Raw genomic sequence first — 21,950 nt, 5'->3', positions numbered from 1 at the left:
CATGGCTGTTTTCCATGAGAAAGGACTCTTGTCTCAGCGCACAAAGAAACTATACAGCCCAAACAGCACTTCATACCTCGAGTGCCTTTATCAGCGACAATGATGTCTCTTTATTTAATCATGTGTTAATATCATATGCATATGTTTTTTCTTGCTAAAATTGCCTTACACAAGTGAAACGACCCCAGCAGCATGAGGGTCGACTCGTGTATCCACAATGTGGTTTTGCACAATGTCTTTGATTTTCATTTTTATTACTGCATTTTGTCCTGCAGCTTTTTGTACGACTGTTCAGATACCATTTGGAGCCAAATGTCCAAACAGCTGCTAAAAACATCACAGAAAATCTACAAATAATCCATGCTACTCCAGTCCATCAATTAATGTCCTGTGAACTGAAAAGCTGCGTGTTTGTAAGAAACAAATCCATCATTAAGGCGTTTTAACCATAAATCATTGCTTCTGGTCAAAATAGGAGTCTGTAATCCAATAAGGCTTCCTCCAGTGAAAAAGTCCATCTGCTGTTTTTGCTTGCAACCTGTGCTTGAACTGTGCATATTTCTCTCCTTATTCAGGCTAGATGACTTTTTCACTGGAAGAAGTAAAAATATAGATGTATTTATTTTAGATGCTTTTAAGTTGTTTCTTGGAAACACACAGCCTTTCTCTTCACAAGACATTAACTGATGGACTGGAGGAGTGTGGATTGCTTGTGGATTATTGTGATGTTTTTATCAACTATTTGGACTCTCATTCTGACGGCACCCATTCACTGCAGAGGATCCACTGGTGAGCAAGTGATGCAATGCACATTTATTTTCCCCCCAAATCTGTTCTGATGAAGAAACAAACTCATCTACATCTTGGATGACCTGAGAGTGAGTAAATAATAATTTCTGGGTAAACTATTCCTTTAAATGTTGGGTTTTATAAAAATGCATGCATTAGAAGTAAGACCACTCTCTGACTTCAAGATTAGAGATAATAGTACTAATGGTCAGTGTTCAACCCACAAGAGAAAAAGTATACTCATTTTTCTTTGGCCAATGGTAGGTTGCATTTTTGACTCTTCTGGCAGACTTACCAAAAATGTCAGAAGATTGCAGGCTAAATTACTCTGCTTGTGCTGTTAAAGCAGAATAAGAGGAACCATTTATTTCTTTTTATAAACACTATTTATATAGCACCTGTGATTTTAGCAATGCACAGCCATTATAAAAACAACCCATTTTTAAAGCACAGAACAGCTCGTAATATTCCACAAAAAACCCTCCAATATTCAGTGTCAATGTTTATTTCAGAGTCAGTCTAAATTATCATGTGAGTGTTTGTGGAGAAAACAGGAAATGAGACACATTCCCTGGGTTTTTACATATAAAATATTTTATTGATTTCAAAGTATCCGAAAATGCAAAGCTGAATTTTCAGCATCACTCCAGTCTTCAGTGTCACATGATCCTTCAGTAATCAGTCTAATATGCTGATTTGATGCACAAGAAACATTTCTGATTATTATCAATGTTGAAAATAGTTGTGCTGCTTCATATATTTGTTTTTGATAAATAGAAAGTTCAAAAGGACAGTATTTATTGGCATTTATTTCCAAATTGATCTCATTTAATCAATTGAATGGATCCTTGCTGAATAAAAGTGTTAATTTATTAAATTAAACACACACACACACAGACATGTACAGTATGCACCAGCCATTTGATTAGTATTATTCTTGTATTTTAATTTTTTTAAGAATGGGGTCCATGGTAGAAGCACAGCCCAACATTTAATTGAACATTATTATTTATTTTTAGTGAAAACACAGCATACTGTAATAAGTGCTACATCAAACATTGGCGAGCTGTAATGGCAGTAGTAAGGCCTGGTGCTTTAAATCATCTATTTGTACAAGCATTATTGCAGGTGTGCCATAATATGTGCAGGTTATCCGTGTGTGGGAGGTCAGTTTGTTTTGTGTTCGAGTGAAGCTCTCGTAATCTGTCATTGATTTCTAGTCTTGTGTTCTGCTGTCGTACAGTAGGAATAAAGCACTGAATGAAACGAATAGGAAATGTTTCACCTTGAGGCTTGCAAGAAAGTCATATCACCAAGTTTTATGAACTGCAGCAGGTCAGATTTTGTTCATAGTTTTCTATTTTCCCTCCGTCAAAGCAAACGTCACAGTTCACAATATTAAATATTTTTGAGGTCATCGATCAAGACTTTAAAAGATCAAAATGCTTTTTTACTCGTATGCTTTTAGAGAACCATTATCATATCTTAAACCTTACTGCTTCCTGGCCTTATTCCAAGCACGGCTAAACATTTTCCATACTTTTTGAAATTGAAGTCTAATGGTATTTTAGTTCCCAAGCGCTCGATGCACGTCCTGGTCCTTTACGCTAAAGAGTCTTCATGTCCAGACAGCTGGAGAGGATCTATGGCTGATACAAAATCTTGCTCCAATTTCTCTCAATATATGAAGTGAGCAATCGAGCTGTAAAGCAATTAAAATCCAAACGTGCACTTTCTGTTTCGCCTCTAAAGAGCCACAATACACAGTCATTTCTTTTTATTTCTTCTTGGTATTTTTGTGTATGCCCCCTCTTCGGTTTCTTTTGACATATTTGCTTCTATAATTCATGTCTGTGTATTTTCAAACCCAGTACAACATTTCTGGCTTATCCTGGTTTTGAGTACTAATAATTCCCGTCATAAATCATATTGACTTCAAGATCATCTAGAGGCTTTTTGTATAATGATATAATTCATCTGTTTTCTTTCTAGTCGTCCTGTCCTTTTTAAAACTTAAAATAACCTTCCTCTCCGACTCAATCTTCTTTATTAGTGGTGCTTCCCATGGGAATTACTATGGCGTATTTAAAAAACCTAAACCCTGTAGAGTAAAATAAAATAAAAAAGTCTCAAAATCTTAAATGTGGCCTCAAATCATGTGGCTGTTTCTTTCTAAGCAATCGTCCATGCAATTGTTTTGTTTGGCAGATGATAAACTGTGAAAGAAATTCAAGTAATATATTCTCTGTGGTACGTAGATATACATTCTGTTAATGAAGAACTACAACAGATACAAGTGTTTTTCCTGCATAAAATAAACATTATTGAGCACTCAAGCGCAGTCCCGAATGCTTGGCATTCAGTGGAAATACAGCAATTGGGCAAATGTGACTCCATCCGGTCTCCCCTGCACTGGAAAAGATGAGTCCTGTCCTGTCAATGGCCAACTAACTTCCCTCTTATTTTTCATGTCCTCTGGATGCTCTATTGAATTTCCCATTTCCATTCAGCAGAAGAGACACTCCCATTTAGAGTGACTTTAATTAAGGTAGTACACTTACGCTGCACTCCCGATGCGGACTGAATGGGACCGACCGTGCCAAGTGTAATGGGAGGGGGTTTGGCAGCGCTTGCAGTCACCCTAAACCATGTTTATTACTCCCTGACTGGAATACAGTGATGATGAGCCGCTGTAATGGAGCCTCACAAGTGCTTTTGTAGTAGAGAATTTGCCTTTGCTGTTCTGATCGCTCCAAGGGTCAATGAGTGTCCACAGTAAACAAGGACAAAACTTTTACAAATCTAGTTGAAAACACGTCATGTATTTTCAAATGCACTCTATGTTTTCATGTTGGTTTTAAAAAACGAATGCTATTTTGATAATCAAAAACTCATTGTCTGGTAAAACATGATATATTTTTCCCTTCAACTTGTGTGGCCATATCTTAATCATTATTTACATATTAAGATTTTAAGTATATTTTGTCAACACCTTATTAATTCCATTGTATCCCATTAGCTGAACTTGACTTGAATACATCTTTATATGTAATTTAATAATTTTACAATTTCTAAATATGGTTAAAGTGTACTACTGAATGTAGCATTTGTAGTAAACTAAAATATGCTTTGATGTAATTTCCTTTGAACTATGAATACTGTGTTTAAATATATAAAAAATTACACGTATGGAATAATCAAGTTGTAATTTAGAACATTTAAAATATATTACAATTTTAAATGTTAACTTTATTAACTAAAATATATAAATATATTAACATTTATAATATGTAAGGTTTTATCAAATAATACAATTAAATTATAAAGTACTTTACATGTTAGTCACAAATCAAAATAAGCACAACAAAATCTTATTGAAACGTAAACTTTTTAAAATTAATATTGACATTAAGTTTAGTTCTTTACATTGTATAAACTCCAAGTACAATTTATATATATATATATATATATATATATATATATATATATGTGTGTGTGTGTGTGTGTGTGTGTGTGTGTGTGTGTGTGTGTACATCATATATGTATGTATACAGTCAGAAACTGTCAGAAATCTCTTGCAGCGCCGATTGCATTTTTCGTCATTTGATGTGACTCCAGCTGTAACCTCTGCAGAAGTAAACCGTCTTTCCTGGCAGTGCTTCTGATTTGCTTCCATGAATCAAATTAAATTCGACATCTTTAATTTGAAAAGTGTGATTGATAAGGGCTTGCCGGGGAGTATTTAATATGATGTCATTGTCCCCTTCCCAGACTGAAGGCACGCGTGACTAAATGGAGTCTCTTTCTACTAATGCAGTGGGGGATTATACTACTGTCCTACACCAGAACACCATCAATCAACCCCAGACACACTGAGTGCTGTGTGTGTGTGTGTGTGTACCTGTATTCACTATATTATGGGGATCAAATGTTCCCACAAGTATAGAAATACCAGTAAATTTTGACCTTGTGGGGAAATTTTATTTTTTAGGTCCCCATGAGAAAACAAGCTTATAAATCATACATAATCTTTTTTTGGGGGGATCTAAAAATGCCTAGTTTTGTGAAAAGGGGAGGTTTAGGGTAATGGGATAGAAAAAACAGTTTGTAGTGTATAAAAACCATTGCGCCTAGAACATCCCCATAATGGTAGGAATATCAGTGTGTGTGTGTGTGTGTGGACTCAGTGGGGCGTGTAGGAGGGCATGTTACGCATCTCTCTCACATGCTCTCGCTTCAGAGGGCTGGTTCGTGTCTTTCTCTTGCGTCACAGGGGGTGGCCATCAGTGAACATCAACCAGCCCCAATTATCCTCGGCATGAAGAACCATCAGTGATATGTCCATTCTCCTCCTGTTTTTGTGCCACTCTGGAGTCACGACAGGACACCTGTCTCACGGTTACAGGTGAAAATGAGCAGCATGGACATCAGACGGCAGGATCTCGTCTGATAGCTTGTTTACGGTGTTAGTATGGCACAGTATTTGGACTGAATGTCAAGATCTGACCGCTTCTTCTCTGTGATGTTCAAACCATTGACTTCTTTTATTGTTTGGGTTAAATACAAAGATGCCTGGACATGCTGTGTGATAATTGGGATGACACCTGAAACTTGTCAGTGCAAATTAAGTGTGAATTGCAGTTATTTCCGAACTCCAAGCTGTTGCTTCGTCTACTCGATAACTGCCATTTAAAAATGTGCATGAAATTCAAATGAATATATTAATAGATAAAGAGGTTAAGAATGAACAGTGGGAGGACAAAATGTAGATCTATGCAGTGCCACATTTTCTGTCCAAACACTTAATATATAGTTAAAATAAATAGTTACAGAAATGTGAAAAATGATATATAGAATATTGGAGTCAGTTAGTGTCAAGCTTACCTTTATTTGATTTGAAAAAAAAAAAAAAAAACAGTAAATTCTAAATTATTAATTAAATTTTAGTATTTGTCAAACTGTTAATTCCTGTCATGCAAAGCTTTATTTTCAGCATCATTACTCCAGTCTTCAGTGTCACATGATCCTTCAGAATTCAGTATCATTTGCTGCTCAAGAAATCGTTGTTATTATTATCAATGTTGAAAACAGTTTAATATTTTGTGGAAACTATTTCATCCATATATATTTGGACACTAACAGAATTTTCATATTTTCGGCTCTGTATGCCACAAGAATAGAATTAAAATGAAACAAGCAAAGATGAAATTAAAGTGCAGACTTTAAGCTTTAATTCAAGGGGTTGAAGAAAAATGTAATTAAAAATGCTTAGGAATCAGAACTACTTTTATATACATTTCCCCCCAATTTTCAGTGCCTCAAATTGGACAAAATTGGACAAATGAATATAATCATAAAAGAACTAATCCTTTGCAGGCAATGACTGCCTTGAGTCTGGAAGTCATGGACACCACCAGAGACTGGGTTTCCTCCTTTGTGAATCTTTGCCAGGCCTTTGCTGCAGCTGACTTCAGTTATTGTGTGTTTGTGGGTCTTTCTGCCTTTAGTTTTGTCTTCAGCGAGTGAAATGCATGCTCAGTCGGGTTGAGATCAGGAGATTGACTTGGCCATTGAAGAATAATCCACTTTTTACCTTCAATACTGGGTTGCTTTGGGCTGAGTCATTGTTCATTTGTACTATGAAGCGCCGCCCAATCAACTTTGCTCCATTTGACCGAATCTGGGCAGACAGTATATCCCTATCCCTATATCCACACCAGTAACCCAGTGCCACTGGAAGCCATGCATGCTCATTGTGTGCTTCAGATCATGAGCTGTTCCAGGCCTCCTCTGTACTTTTTTCATCCAGTCATTCTGGTACGGATTGAGCTTAATTCCAGCCACCTTAAGAATGCTTTTCCAGAAGTGGTCTGGCTTTCTTTTAGACAAAGTCTAATCTGGTCTTGTTTTCACCTTGTGGTGAGCCCTCTGTATGATTTTGTTGTTCTCGTGAAGTCTTGTCTTGATCGTAGACTTTGACAGTGACGTGTCTATCTCCTGGAGAGTGTTCTTCTCTTGGCTGGATGTTGTGAAAGGGCTTTTCTTTACCATGGAGAGGATCCTCTGGTCCTCCACCAATGTTGTCCTCTGTGGATGTCCATGCCTTTTTATGTGGCTGAGCTCACTAGTGCTTTCTATTTTCTCAGAATGTACCAAACTGTTGATTTGTTCCTGCTATCTCTCTGATGGATGTGTTTTGTTTTTGAAGCCTAACAATTGTCTGTTTCACTTGTATGGAGAGCTCCTTTGACCTCATGATGTGGGTTCACAACAACATCTTCCAAATGCAAATGGCACACTTTATCAACTCCAGACCTTTTACCTGCTTAAATGATGTAGAAATAAGGAAGGAATAGCCCACATCCATGAAACAGCTTTTGAGTCAATTGTCCAATTACTTATGGTTCCTTGAGAAAGGGGGAAGATACATATCAACATTTCCTCCAATTTTGATGATAATACCCTCAAATTACAGCTCAGAGTGTGCACGTTAACCCATATTCATAATATAACTAACTATATAACTGTATGTTCCGGTCAGCAGCTAAAATAATACAAATTGTGCCTGTGTCCAAATATATATCTACCTAACTGTGTGTGTATATATATGTATGTATATATATATATATATATATATATATATATATATATATATATATATATATATATATATATATATATATATACACCAAATGCATAAGTGGTCACTGAATGCAAAATCCCTCCTCTTATGTTGCATAGAACATAAAAGATATAACTACATAATTCCATAGAACATAAAACACAGATTTGCCAAGACATGAGAGTAAATGAGAGCCCTTCTAATATCATTCACTTGTTTTTCTGGATTGTTTTTACTAAATGTTCAAAATAATTACTGCCAAGGATATGTACTGAGTTATGAAATGTGTGCTTGCTAACAGTTCTTTGTCTTCAGTTTGGAGGGAATGTCACCTTGAGATTTGAACAAAAACTAAAAAACTTTGTCAGAGATGCAAAGTCCTTATTGGTGAGTTAATGAAGTCTTTCAAGGCTTTATATTAATATTAATAATATTCACATAACATGTTTACTCTTTATATTCCCACACAAGGTTGACAGCGGAACCTAACTCATAATTCATCTCACTTTTTGCATTCAAATGTCTGATTTCTGTTTACCTTAGAAATTGACAATAACAACCCTGACTTTCAGCCCTTATATATATATATCTTTTAAAATAACCAGTAACTTTAAGTTTTTCCCCATTTTAACCTCTTGGTATTTTGTGCCAGCAAAAACATATTACACTTTTCCCCCCTAAACATGGGCTAAAGTTGCCATTGAAAAGTCATTGCAAAATGACTAATAATATCAAATATGTAGCAAATATAATCACACCACACCATATTACTCATAAAATAATTGTAGTTATTAAAAATGCAAAAACAAAAAAAAACATTAAATAAAAAAACTTTATTAATTATCTGTACAAATGGCACAGAAAATGACCCAATTGGGTGCAATTTCCATCTATTTCAGTATTATAAGACTAGGTTTTCCCCAGTGCTTTTGCTTATCCTTTTGACTGGACTGGGCACAGATGCAACTATTCACTTACATTCAGAGAGGAAGAAATCAGAGGAGAGGCAGATGCCGGCAGACGCGGATCAGAGACTCTCACTTCAACAAAACCACATTCTGTTAAAGAGCCTACCAGGGCTACTTATGCGATGTATAATTGCAGTGTAATTTACTGTTCATGAAGCAGAGACAACCGAAGCGGAAGATAATTACTTGTTTAAAATGATAAATACATAAATCATGGGTTGTTATTCACGTGAGTCTCTGGCTTTAGAGAATGGAGAGGTGATTAAGTTTTAGAGAGTCAATTGCAACACGATCTGTTCCTCATCTAATGACCCAGTGCACGTCTGATCATTTGAACCCTTTTGTTGGAGGCTTGTTTTAATCTGAATTTGGCAATTCAGTCATCATTGATTGATTGTTAATGAGCAGCACACAGTAACCGATTTTAATAGCACTACCATACAAAATAAGGTATGGAGGTATTCAACATTGTTATTTCCAAGTCCCAATGACACAGTTATATTAAGATTTATTTAGATATTAGGCCATGGTTTTCATCTTCAAACCAGTGAAAAAGATGTTTTGTCTCAATTAGGAGAGAAATGTTCACAGATCAAGCACCGTTTACGAGCAAAAACAGTTTAAAAAAGTTCCAAACAAATGTGAAAAGTTGGTAAGGATGATATTTTATTGAGAAATGGCAATTTAAAGCTAATGTTTGATGGATTTGTTTCTCATAAACACACAGCTTTTGACTTCATAAGACATTTACTGATTGACTGAGTGTTGGTTACTTGTGGATTATTGTGATGTTTTTATCAGCTCTTTGGTCTTTCGTTCTGACGGCACCCATTCAATGCTATTGGCGATTTTTAAAGGGGGCAAGCCCTTTGAAGTGTTCCATCCAACTTTCTGTTTCGAAAGAAAATACAAGAAAAGAATACTGCAGATAAGGCCAGGACATGTGTGCTGAACGTTTTGTTTGGAGGGTTGAGAAATAGATTGGGCAGCCAACACTTTTTATGTACTCTGTGTTTGAGGAAAACAGAGCTAATTGGTCTTCAGTGATGTTATTCTGACATCATCAGATAACAGGACAGTTTCACATCACTTCATCAGATTAAAGATTTGATCCGTGTAACAGGCGAGATGGGACGCTGTGTGACTGGACTGCAATTAAAATGGCAGCCATCGTGGTATTACTGTAGATAATGAATAAACAAATTGGACAAATGAAGTCGTGTTATGATTACAATGATTGACATTTTGACATGTCCTTGAAATGTATCTTCTGACAGATGAAGCCAGAGCATGACAGATGTTTGTTATTGGACAGTCAGTGGGCTGCAGGCTCACTTACAATTAATGAGCTGCTATTGATTAAAAGGAAATTAAAAATTCATTAAAAATGAAAATTCTGTCATTAATTACTCACACTCATGTCATTGTCTTCAATGACCTCCGTTCATCTTCAAATCACAAATTAAGATATTTTTGATGAAACCGAGAGCTTTCTGACCCTCCATTGACAACGGTGCAACTGAGAGTTTCGAGGTCTAGAAACGCAGTAATGTGATACTGGAAATGGAGACTGAAGAAATTGTTGAATAAAGACATTTTTGTAAAAAAAAAAAATCATTATTTTTGTTTTCTTTGCACACAAAAAGTATTATTGTTGCTTCATAATATTACGGTTAAGCCATGGACTATTTTAACAACATCCTTGCTACATTTCTGGGCCTTGAAAGTGTCAGTTTCACTGCTGTCTATGCAGAGTCAGAAAGCTCTCGGATTTCACAAAAAAAATTTTTTATTTGTGTTCTGAAGATGAACGAAGGTTTGGAAATTTCAGAATTTTAATTTTTGGGTGAACTAACCCTTTAATGTCAAAGACAATGTGAAAAATTATACTGTAAAACTGGCTCTTCTAGTCTTGTTTTTTAATATAAAAATATATCTAGTCAGTCTTAAATCAAAATACATCTGTATATCTATCTATCTATGTATTTTGCAGTGTTGAGTACATTGTAATATACTGAATTTCCTCAATATCACTTTATGTCTGGTTAGTCTTTTGTAATATAGACAAAAACCTGGTCCTAAACTACACAAAGTGACATTCAGCAGCAACACAATCCTCTTAAAAATATATATTATGATGATAATGGGCCTCTAAACAGCTCGAATCATTTGTTTATGGAATGAAATGTTCTAAATGTCGAAGTTAACTATTTATCCACAATGTTTTAATTGCTGTAACCCATCTTGTCTGTTAAAGTGCATTTTATCTGAAGTCGAAAGGAACTAGATGTGCTCTCAGCTGAATTGGACTAATGTAGTTTAAGATGTGAAGTTGGCTCTGCTGGAATCCAGCGTAAAACAATGCACTCAAACAGCTATTAAAACTATAAGCATTGGTGGGCAGAATGATAAAATGACTGGGAGTTTGGAACAGCTTACCCATAATGCTCAATGCCGCTGTTATATTTTACTCTAATTACAAGTCCTGATTGAGATGACGGATGAGGAAAGTTGCTGTATTTAAGTGTCTGCAGTTAAGCAGACTGCTTATTCATGCCAATAGCATTAATATTTTATAGTCATATTTTTAAATGTACAATTGCTTATAAAGAAGCAGAGCTTTAGTTTGTTGGGGAAATTAAACCACTGGCTAAAGATTCATCTTTGTCTGATTAGTCTTGCAGGAATGAGTGTATTAATATAATGGCAGATGTGAGCTGTTGATCATGCCCTTGACCAGAGCACATCTCCTTGTTTGTTAATTAGTGAGGCTGCGTCGATGAATCATGGTTGTAAATCACTATTTACTTTGGCTTCTGCTTTAGACGAGGGATGCAGAAGTATGTATGACGCTGATGGATTGGACAGGAACTGGCAAAGCTTTTCATGTACTTTAAAGTATTGTCCTTCTCAAGAGATTTGCATTTTCTTTCAGTTAATTTCAGTTGCAAGGTGAAATGGACTACGCATGAGCAGAGGGCACTTTCTGTGAATAGGGTACAAATCTTTTTCTTCTTTCTACAACAGATGGTCAGTAAAGCATGTTTAAACTTCTTTAATTATTATTTTAAATTTTTTTATCTAGTTTACAGTATGAGTACAATATGAGGTTGGCCATTTTTGCAACCTTGTTACTAAATAAGTAACAGGTTTGAATAGTTGAGCTTAAGAAGTGCAAGCCAACACATTTTACAGTTATAAGACATTAGCATTCAATGCTTCAAATAATACAGTTTAAAAACTGTATAAAATACTTATTTTATCAGATTTTCTTGTGATTTTCTTAATATTTCTGTCAATAAATATAAAATAAAATCTACAATAAAGATAGCCTACATGGCTCTGATACACAATTTTGCTGAAATACAGATGTCAGAGTAGTGTGTGGGCATGATCACATTATAGGACTGTAGCTCACGATGGTTTAATATTTGTTTTCAACTTGACTTCATTTGATAATAGACACTTCAAGCTTTCTTTAGATATATTTAGGAATTAGGTATCTCTTGTGTCGTTTTCGTTCATTTAAGTGACCCATTTCAGGAAGATTTCACAAAGACCGAGAATGCAGAAAGTGCACCGTATTGGTTTTCTTTATTTTACAAACCCAAACAAATGAATAATACTTATGTGTTTTTTTTTTTGTTGTTGTTTATTTTTTCAGTCGATATTAACCCTGCTGAAAAAAACAAGAAACAATTACCTTTCCAAAAATAAAAACCATTACAAAATGATTTCTTGTAGTGTGTTTTGAGACATATTCCATTAGGATTTAGTGGTTTTAACAAGCCATCAATAGAAGGTGGCCAATTACCGGGAGAGACCAACATGCATGATTACAGTTTCCATTAAAACCAGTACAATTACCATTATAACCAGTAAAACCATTACAAACTCTGTGATGGTTTCTATAGTTTTTTTTTTTTCACCAGGGACAATGAAAGAACTATGAGTTTCTCTTTGTAGTGTATTTATTTTAGGTTTTATAACTTGAAAAGTAAACTTGTGACTTGTAGTGACTTGAAAAAGTAATTAGTAATCGGATTACTTTTTAAATGCAGTAATCAGTACTGTAATCAAATTACAATTTTAAAGAAGTAATCAGTCATTTGTAGTAGATTACTTTTTTAAATAACTCACCCAACACTGGTTCAAAATAAGCTATTTTTGATACTAGGTCAACATCTTGTGTTCACATAAAAAGAACACCAGATTTATGCTTAAAAAAGTGTACTATTCATTGATAAATGATGCACTGCATGCATTACGTGGGATACTCTCTTCATGCATTTAGACTTAGTCACAGAGACAACCTGCTGCTTTTAATCTATAGTTTTGTGAGCTTCGGTATAATTTATTTCTCTCATGCACTTCACAGAACCCGTAACACATGGTGAGTGGTCTGGAAGACATCTCTTCATTTGATCTTGATGTGTTGCGGAAATCACGCTCTGGTTAGATGCATAAGGTGCACATACCTAGAGAATGACTTGACGCATTACACATTCACTTGAGAGACTCATTACAACTCTCTAGTATATGACTACATGGCAGATAATAAATCTCTTATTACATAGATGCACTTTGTGTCATTTGTCATTTATTCACATTGAAAACTGCTGTCGTATGGCTTCCATGTTTGTACAAAGGAAGCCAGTCTGCTTTATGAAAACAGATGTTTGCAGCGACACACATTTCCGTGCTTCCAAACCCAATAGAATACAAATTGTAATATAGTTTGGGCCAAATCTTTGTAAAACCCCCATGAATTTATTTGGGCATGCTAAACAGACAGTCATTTCCAATATCCGATTGCAGATATTAGAGAAATTATGCAGAGATCTGATGCTTTTTGTTCAAAGCCTGTAGACCCGATGGTTCCATTAGCATGCAATATCGTTTTCCTCCAGTGTATGATAATTACGTTAAATGATGTTATTCATTTTCTCAGCAGACATCCTTTTTGCTTGCACACAAAGTGTTTACAGCTCCCCAAGAACTAAGAAGCTTTTAAACTGTTAACATGTCACTTGTATAGTTGACGCTGCAAGCTTTCTTTGTTCAAAGACACCAGATGAAAGCATTTCTTATTGAAATGCTTGATAATAATACTTTCTTTGTACAACCCTGTCTAAAACACACAAACAAGACCCATCCAATGCACTAAAGCCCAATTAACTAACCATCTGGGTCTGTGGTGCACTGGTTAAACTTTTCATTGAAAATGGTTCTCAAGAAATAATAGGTTTTAAATTGTGGGACATCATCTTCTACAGCAATTGTTAAGGCTTTGATGAACACATTTAGAAGAAAAACATCTACGCTTCTTGGTTTTGGATCTTGCACTTATTCACAATTAAGCTACTGTAAATATATTGCAGCTGTCATGATTAAAGTGAAATATGAAATGAATGAAAAGTGCAGATTTTTACAGTACATTTGCTCACATTGCAACAGAATTCTTTTAAAATGTGGTTTGCAGCATTGAGCGTTATAACCAATGACACGCATTTCTGCTGAGCTTATGAATGCAATGTCCAGTCAGAGGCATTTTGATTCATCACCGTGGAGAACGCCAGAGTTTTCAGTAAATGCTCTCAATGCCTAAATTGACTATAATCTGCATTTGCAAATTCTCTTTCATCAAAAACACTGTGCAGAGAAGATGCAAGTAAGAAATTAATTCATTATAATGGGACTTATTGAGACTGAGGTCACTGGCCACTTGTTCTTTTCTTGATTTCTTTATATAATTTATGCCCAGTTTGTGCTGTATTTAAGGGCTGAACTATTGATGTGATCATAGTCTGATGAAGAGCTTGTAGGCTCGAAATGTCACCTGTGGTGAGAACACAAGTATATATTTTTCTACTTTTGAAGCTGTGGTGTCCAACTTTGCTGTTCCTTCCCAGTTTGAATAGCCATTTTGTTTTTCATGCTACTGAAATAACTGTTGTGATGCTATTGGGGGACTTTCGGGGCTTAAGCAGTCTGCTCTGCTGGCTGTAGATTACTGCTTACCTTACAGCCTTAGAGTGCTGTACAGTATACGAAAAAAAAGTTATCTTTTTGCATTTTATTCAGCTAAAGCAATAGCTGATACCTTTGTCCATATAAGGGTTTTACTGTTCCATTATGTCTGTGAGTCTCGCTAACACAACATTCTGGACAGTAACCTAACCTCTGGGTCAAAACAAAAATTAAATTGCTGGGTTTGTCCAGATTTTACCCAGTGCTGGGTTGTATTTAACCCAGGATTTTTTAGAGTGTGGTCAAATTTAAGTATTTAAAAGGTTCAATTAATGAGGCAATTATAAAAATTAACATTACAAAATTAAAATTCACCTTTCAATGCAACCTTTACTCACTCTCTCTCTCTCTCTCTCTCTCTCTCTCTCTCTCTCTCTCTCGCCTATCCTCTGTGGTTTCATCCTAACTTCCTTCACCCTCTCAGTTTTCAGCACTGGACACAAACAGTGCTACTGACACTCTTTGCTCCACTCTAACCACTTGCTTGCCCACTGTCATCCAGACCAGTACGCTTCACCCCATCTGCCCCCTGGCTGTCCGGTGTTCTCAGTGAACATCGCTCTAAAATCAGGGCTGCAGAGAGGAAATGATGCAAATCAAGAAACTCTACTGACCTCAGTGTGTATCAGTCACTCCTCTCTTCCTTCTCTGAAAATGTCTTCACTGCTAAAACATACAGTTCTACCACAACAAAATTAACAACTTTTCAAAACTTTCTTTTCTCTTCTATGCCCTCCCACCCCCTTCATCAACTCTCATAGCTGATGACTTTACAGTTGTCTTTACAAATAAGACGAACCATCAGTGACCAATTCCCCACACTGCGCAGACTGATAATTACTTCATAGCGACTAATACACACTCTCTCTCTTCCTTCTCTCCACTCTCGGAGACAGACGTTTCCAAACTTATCCCTTCCAGGCATCCTACTACACTGACCACTTTATCATATCCTCACTCACCTCCTTCAGGCCATTTCTTCTTCAGTCATACCTTCAGTTACTCACATTATTAACACCTCTCTTCACTCATTTCACACAGCATTTAAGCAGCTGGGGTAAGCCCACTGCTTAAGAAACCATTTCTAAATCCAGCACTTTTAGAAAACTACAGACCGGTATCCATTATTCCATTCATTGCAAAGACACTTGAGCGAGTGGTGTTCAACCAGCTCTCTATGTTTTTTGTACAGAACAACCTCCTGGACAGCAACCAATCTGGCTTCAAAAGTCACTCAACTGAGACTTGCCCTGCTCTCGGTTACTGAAGCCTTGCAACTGGCAAGAGCAGCTTCCAAATCCTCAGTACTCATCTTGCTGGATCTGTCTGCTGGTTTTGACACAGTTAACCACCAGATTTTCATGTCCAGACTCAGAAAGACGGGCATCTCTGGAACCGCACTCCTGTGGTTCAGGTCCTACCTCTCAGGAAGGTCCTTCAGGGTGTCTAGGAGCGGTGATGTTTCTAAGTACCAACTTCTTGCTAATGGGGTTCCTCAAGGCTCAGTGCTTGGACCACTTCTCCATCTACATGATGTCATTATGATCCGTCATTCAGAAGGATGGCTTTTCTTATCACCTGCTATGCTGATGACACTCAACTCTACTTCTCATTCCAACCAGATGACCCGACCATAGCTGCTGGCATTTCAGCCTGTCTTAGTGACATTTCTAGCTGGATGAAGGACCATCACCTTCAGCTGAACCTTACTAAAACAGAACTGCTTGTGGTTCCAGCTAACTCATCATTTCATCACAACTACTCTATACAGCTGGGTTTGTCAACCATAACTCCTTCCAGAAACCTAGGAGTTGTGATCGATCATCAGTTAAGCTTCACAGACCATATTACTACGACGACCTGGTCCTGCAGATTTGCCTTTTGCAACATTAGGGAGATTAGACCCTTCCTGTCAGAGCAAGCCACACAACTTGCTGTCCAAGCTCTTGTTCTCTCCTGACTGGACTATTGTAATGTTCTCCTGGCGGCCTTCTTGCATGTACTTACAAGCCTCTGCAACTGATCCAGAATGCAGCTGCGAGAGTTGTCTTCACTGAGCCAAAAAAGGCTCACGTTACTCCTCTCCTCATCAGGTTACACTGGCTACCAGTAGCCACTTGAATCAAATACCTTGTGGTGCCATCCCAAATATGTTCAAAATCACTTTCACAGACCTTTTCCTGGATTCGCTACGCTAAAGATACGTAACAGGTGCATCAACAGGTCTTTTGTCTTCAGATCATTCTGTGCATGTGTGCGTCAGGAAGATTCTTCTCGTCGGCTACAGATCTTCATAGGATGAGTCAACAAAATGTTAAGTGTTGTGTTCCTCCATGCTCTCGTCTTATGTATGAGCTGTATACACGTCTACTGTTTTGTTTGTTTGGGGGAAGAGCACGCGGTTCTGGCTTTAGAGACGGGCGAGTGCGAGCATTGTGTACTGCTCTCAGTGAAGATGCTTCATGCTCATCTGAACTATTTTCAGACTGCACCCACCTTTTCATCAGAGGGCTCTCGTGTGGATTTGCATGATGAACGAGCGAGAGGCTCGTCCCTTTCGCTTGGGGTGTCACCGGATCCGCGCATCCTCTCTCATGATCTCGAAGTGCACTCCGGTGCTTCTTCGGTTCACAAGGAGGATGATATATCTCTTGGGTCTTCGGGCCATGAGCAGCCCACCTCTGAGCTTTCCTCTCGCGAGAGGAAAACAGTCGAAGAACTGCTCGAGGTGGTTACTCGCGCTGTGGATAGGTTGCAGCTTGACTGGCCACGCGAACAAGAGACCCCCAAAGTAGTAAGCTGGAGGATAGGTTTCTGTCGGGTGGAAGGAGAGAGAGACCATAACATCAGTCACTCCCCTTTTTCTAGGACCTCCATGATGAGCTATCGATTCATACTTCACATCAGGACTGTCTTTGATAAGAAGAGGAAGTCCTGATGCTCTGACGCCCTTGCAGGTGGGGGTAGTCCCTCACCGGATGGTGCACGCTCAAGAGCTTTTCGCCCTGCTCCATTACCCTCACAAAACCCCTCCATCCCCGCCACGTCTTGTACTTCGGGGGGCGGTGGTTTTCCAGCAAGATGTTAGATGTTCCAGTGTTTCCTGCCATCATTCAGGACATGGAACATCTAACATAACCTTGAAAGGAAGTGTTAAAATTTGTACCACTCTCAGAAAGTCTGGCAGCATGGAACTTCTGATGGGCATTTCTGCGTGGGTATTGAGCACAGTATGGATAGGATACAGGATCCAATTTAATTGTCAGCCTCCACGTTTCAACGGTGTGGTCTCCACTTCCATGAAACTAGAGCTGATGCAGGTACTGTCTCAAGAGCTACAGACTCTTCTGGGCAAAGAGGCCATAGAACATGTTCCTCGTCCAGAGTCGGGCTATTACGACCTCTTCACATCCCGTCAGACAGTGCAATGTTCCCTCTACTTCTCTCTGTGTCACCTAGCCCCTCCCCTGGGTCTGGATGCGATGGCACACACATGGCCCAAAATGCCCCTGTATGCGTTTCCTCCAGTCTCCCTGCTCCCGGGAGTCCTAGCCAGAGTTCTTGTCAGAGTCTTGACTCTTTCTGATAGCACCACGTTGGCCGAACAGAGTATGGTTCTCGGGGATAATATTTCTCCTCAACGGCTCGCCATGGGCAATTCTGGAGAGGAGGGACCTTCTGTCTCAGGCAGGGGAACCTGCAGGGAACCAGCAGGGAGACCTGTGGAATCTTCATGTTTGGCCCCTGAAGGGTACCAACTGAGGAACACAGGTCTATCGCTGGATGTTATTAATACCGTTCTTAGAGTTCTCGAGGGTCTGGTTGAAATCCCCTTTGAAACGTTAGAATCAGCATCTGATAAGACTTCTCACTCTAAAATGTTTTTTCTCATGGAAATAAGGGGTGCCCCCTTAAAACAGGTTTGTGATGCGGCAGGTTGGTCCTCTCCGCACACATTCATAAGATTTTATAGTTTGGATGTCCATGCTACTCCAGGCTCTCATGTCCTTGAGTCAACATCTCAAGCTAATGTCTGAGGCCGTCTTGTGGTGTGATAGCACACCTGCACAACCTTAGGGGTCCAGAAATTTTTCAAGCGTGATGGCGTGGGTATTCTCATTCCCAATGCGCTGAGCAGTGCAGCATCGACTGAAGCTTTCTAAAGGGAACGTTCCCGGTTACTTAACTCTAACCTTGTTTCCTAAGAAAGCAGAACCAGATGCTGCGCTGCATTGCCGTACTGAATCTGTCCCAGGACTGCTCTTCAGACAAAAATTCCTGTTGATGCACCTGTAGCGTATCTTTTTATAGCCCCGTGTTGCGGGCGCGCGCCCCTATGACGACATCAACCGAGGCTATATTACCACCAGGTCAATTCTATCGACGTGTTACACACATTTTTCACAGCAGGTCACGAATAAGACGTTTCCCAATGCGCTGAGCAGCGCAGCATCTCATTCCGCTTTCTCAGGGAACAAGGCTACAGTTAAGTAACCGGGAACTTTCTCATTTATAAGTCACTTTGGATAAAAGTGTCTGCTAAATGATTAAATGTAAATGTAAATATTGCTCCTTAATGGTAAAGCTAATTTCTGCCCATGATAAGTTGTATTTTTGATGCTGGTTCCCATCAGAGATTCTGGTATATTGGCTACTAATCCAGCAAGACTTCCCAGGTCAACCAGCTTCACCAGAAAATAAACAGCCTGGCTATAACGGTCTACCAGCACCAAATCAGCCTGGTTAAACCAGCCTGTGCTAGCATGGACATTCATGTTGGGCTGTTCAGAAGGCAAATCCCTAGACAATAAATGCAAGCACATGATATATTTCTTAACATGGTTTGCTGCATCAAGCTAATGAATTTACCAGAATGTTCATGGTTATGAGAGTTTAAGAAGAGTTTGACTGATATTTACAACAAGCTCTCAGACTGCACTTTGAAATGGCCTTTGAGTAAATACAATTTAGAGAGCAGTGATTTTTCTCTTGTTTCCTCTTAATAAACAGATCAATGTAATAAAGAAAACAGCATTTAAAAAGTAACCCTTTCTTGGTCTGGCAAGCTTTATTCAAAACGTTTTCTTTGTAAAAAAATATAAAATAAAAAAAAATAAAAAAAAGAAGTATACTTTAGTATACTTTTTAAAGAAAAGAGGACTTTCTAAAGGAGTAACATAATAAATATACACTCAAATATGCTTAAGTGTGGTATGAACTGAATTCAATGTTTTTATTGCATGTTAATTGCAATTGCATAAAATGTATAGTTTAACTTTAAATTAAATGCAATTTGCTGATATTTATACAGAATCTGTTTTACAAACTTAAAGGGATAGTTCAGCCAAAAAAAATTTAATTCTGTGGATGGTCCTCATTGACTTATATAGTAATAAAAAAAGGAAGTCAGTGAGGGCAGTCATCCTTTTGTAAGTTCAACAGAAGAAAGACATAATTTCAAAGAAATCATTTTCATTTTGGGTGAACTACCCTTTTAATTGGGACTTAAGTACTCTTTATCTGTAATTATGTGATTATGTGTCTATTGTCTTTGAAATATAATTAAAGTGCACTGCTAAACGTTTGACTCTCCATGGAGCTTCAGACATAAAATGTTGTAATAGAAACTTAATATCTTACAGTTTGATACATTACTTCAGAAAAATCCTCCTCCAGACAGACACAGGTCTGACTCTAAACAAAATGCTCTGGCATTATGTTGTACACTGTGCTCTGGGAGCAAAACCAGAACAGGCCAGATCCATTACTCAGTGAACTATAATAGTCCCTCTTCAGAATTCTCAGAACTCAACTTTCAGTTTAAAGCACCTATTTTCCAGGGACTTTCCATTTTTAAAAACAGTAATTGCTAAAAGAGCAACGTGGGAGGGAACAGATAGATCTTCCTTTAAGTGCTCATTCTAGCTATTTATAAAGGAATGTATCAGAAAGAAAAACTTAAATTGGACCTATTTATTGTTTTATAATGTGGTTTTGCAGAATTATATATATATATATAAAAAAAAGAAATTAGAAAGAAATGCCCTCAGTGGCTTTATTAAATTAAAATTGGTTTTTAAATGAGTAGGGCAGGGATAATTACAGCACTGTTTGGCTTTTGCTCAGATATTAAGAAAAAGTTTAGGCTAACCGCTTTAAAATAATTAAAGACAACTTAACTTATTTAGATACATTACAATTAGAAGTACATTAAGGCCAAATCATTCAAACGTTATATAATTGTAATGGTGGTATATAATAAAACTTCATTAAGTGAGTATCCTTAGACAAACCCTTAGATAAAGGATAGGCTGTTGATATGAAAAAAGAAAAAAAAAAACATTAAACTTTTTAGATGCACAACAACACGATATGTGCTAGTTTAGATGAACCCTTTATGGACTTGTTAGCATTAACAGTTATGGCAAAGGTTGTATTCTGTACCCATTCTCCACAGGACGTGTGCTGCAATATAGCCTAGAAGAAGCTGTTACATTCATACAGTCATGAACATTACAGTTATACTGTAATATTCCTACTAAATCAGGTTGAAAACACCATAAGGGCTGAATTATGCATGCATTTATGTCATAAGGCTACATAAGCCATACTACATACTGTAGCTTTGTGTAGCCATGACCTTTGTAGATCTCACTTTAGGATTTAGTTTTTGCCACCAAACAAGCCTTTCAGGTTACACTCTTAAAAACAAAAGATTTTAAAAGGAAGAAGGGGGAAGAATCATGTTTGTGCCACAGAAGAACCGTTCTGTGAACAGTTAAAAGAACCATTTTTTCTTAGTGTAAAATAACACTAAAATAATTTGAAGACCACTTTTCCGCTCTACGGAAGGCTTAAACGTGCATTTAAATGTATGTATGTTCATTGACCCATGTCAATGCCAGTAAAGAACCTTTATTTTTAAGAGTGCACACTGAAACAATTCCAGTCTTTCAACAGGCAGACATGTTAAGTCAGTTGTTGTAGCTCATAGCAATGCTCAAAGACAACTCTCAGAAAAGATGACGTGCTGTGGTGGTTATATCCTAAAACACCCACCTCTCCATCAGAATTAGCAGGTTATTGCTTCATTTAAGGCAATATATGGACTCAAAAACATACTGTAATTGCTCCACTCGCTGAGTTACCCAGCATGGAAGCAGAGCGTGAGATTTCAATATTCTGTTCGGCAGATAAATGTGCACACGGAGCGTAAAATGACAAAATGTGAAATGCTTCCTGTGCGATTAAGTGGTTTATTCTTGCTTTCCTGCTGAGAAATGAGTGATATGAACGTTTAATGCACTGTCAGAGAGGAGAGTTATGGCTCTGACACGTCGTCACGAAGCGTATTCTGTGCGTTCTCTGACTAAGCACTGTACTGCATTATTCTATTTCAATTGAGCAATTTATGCTAGTTATTTATTTATTAATTTTTTCAGATCTTTTGTTATGTAATTTAAGTTTTTGCTTTATTTCTTCTAATCCATTTTAAATTAAACTTTTTTTATGAATGACATGATTAAATGACAGAATCTGTT

The sequence above is a fragment of the Carassius auratus genome, chromosome 19 (genome assembly GCF_003368295.1).
Source record: "Carassius auratus strain Wakin chromosome 19, ASM336829v1, whole genome shotgun sequence".
Classification (NCBI taxonomy): domain Eukaryota; kingdom Metazoa; phylum Chordata; class Actinopteri; order Cypriniformes; family Cyprinidae; genus Carassius; species Carassius auratus.
The sequence above is the reverse complement of the archived record's forward strand: the minus strand, read 5'-3'. Positions refer to the sequence as shown.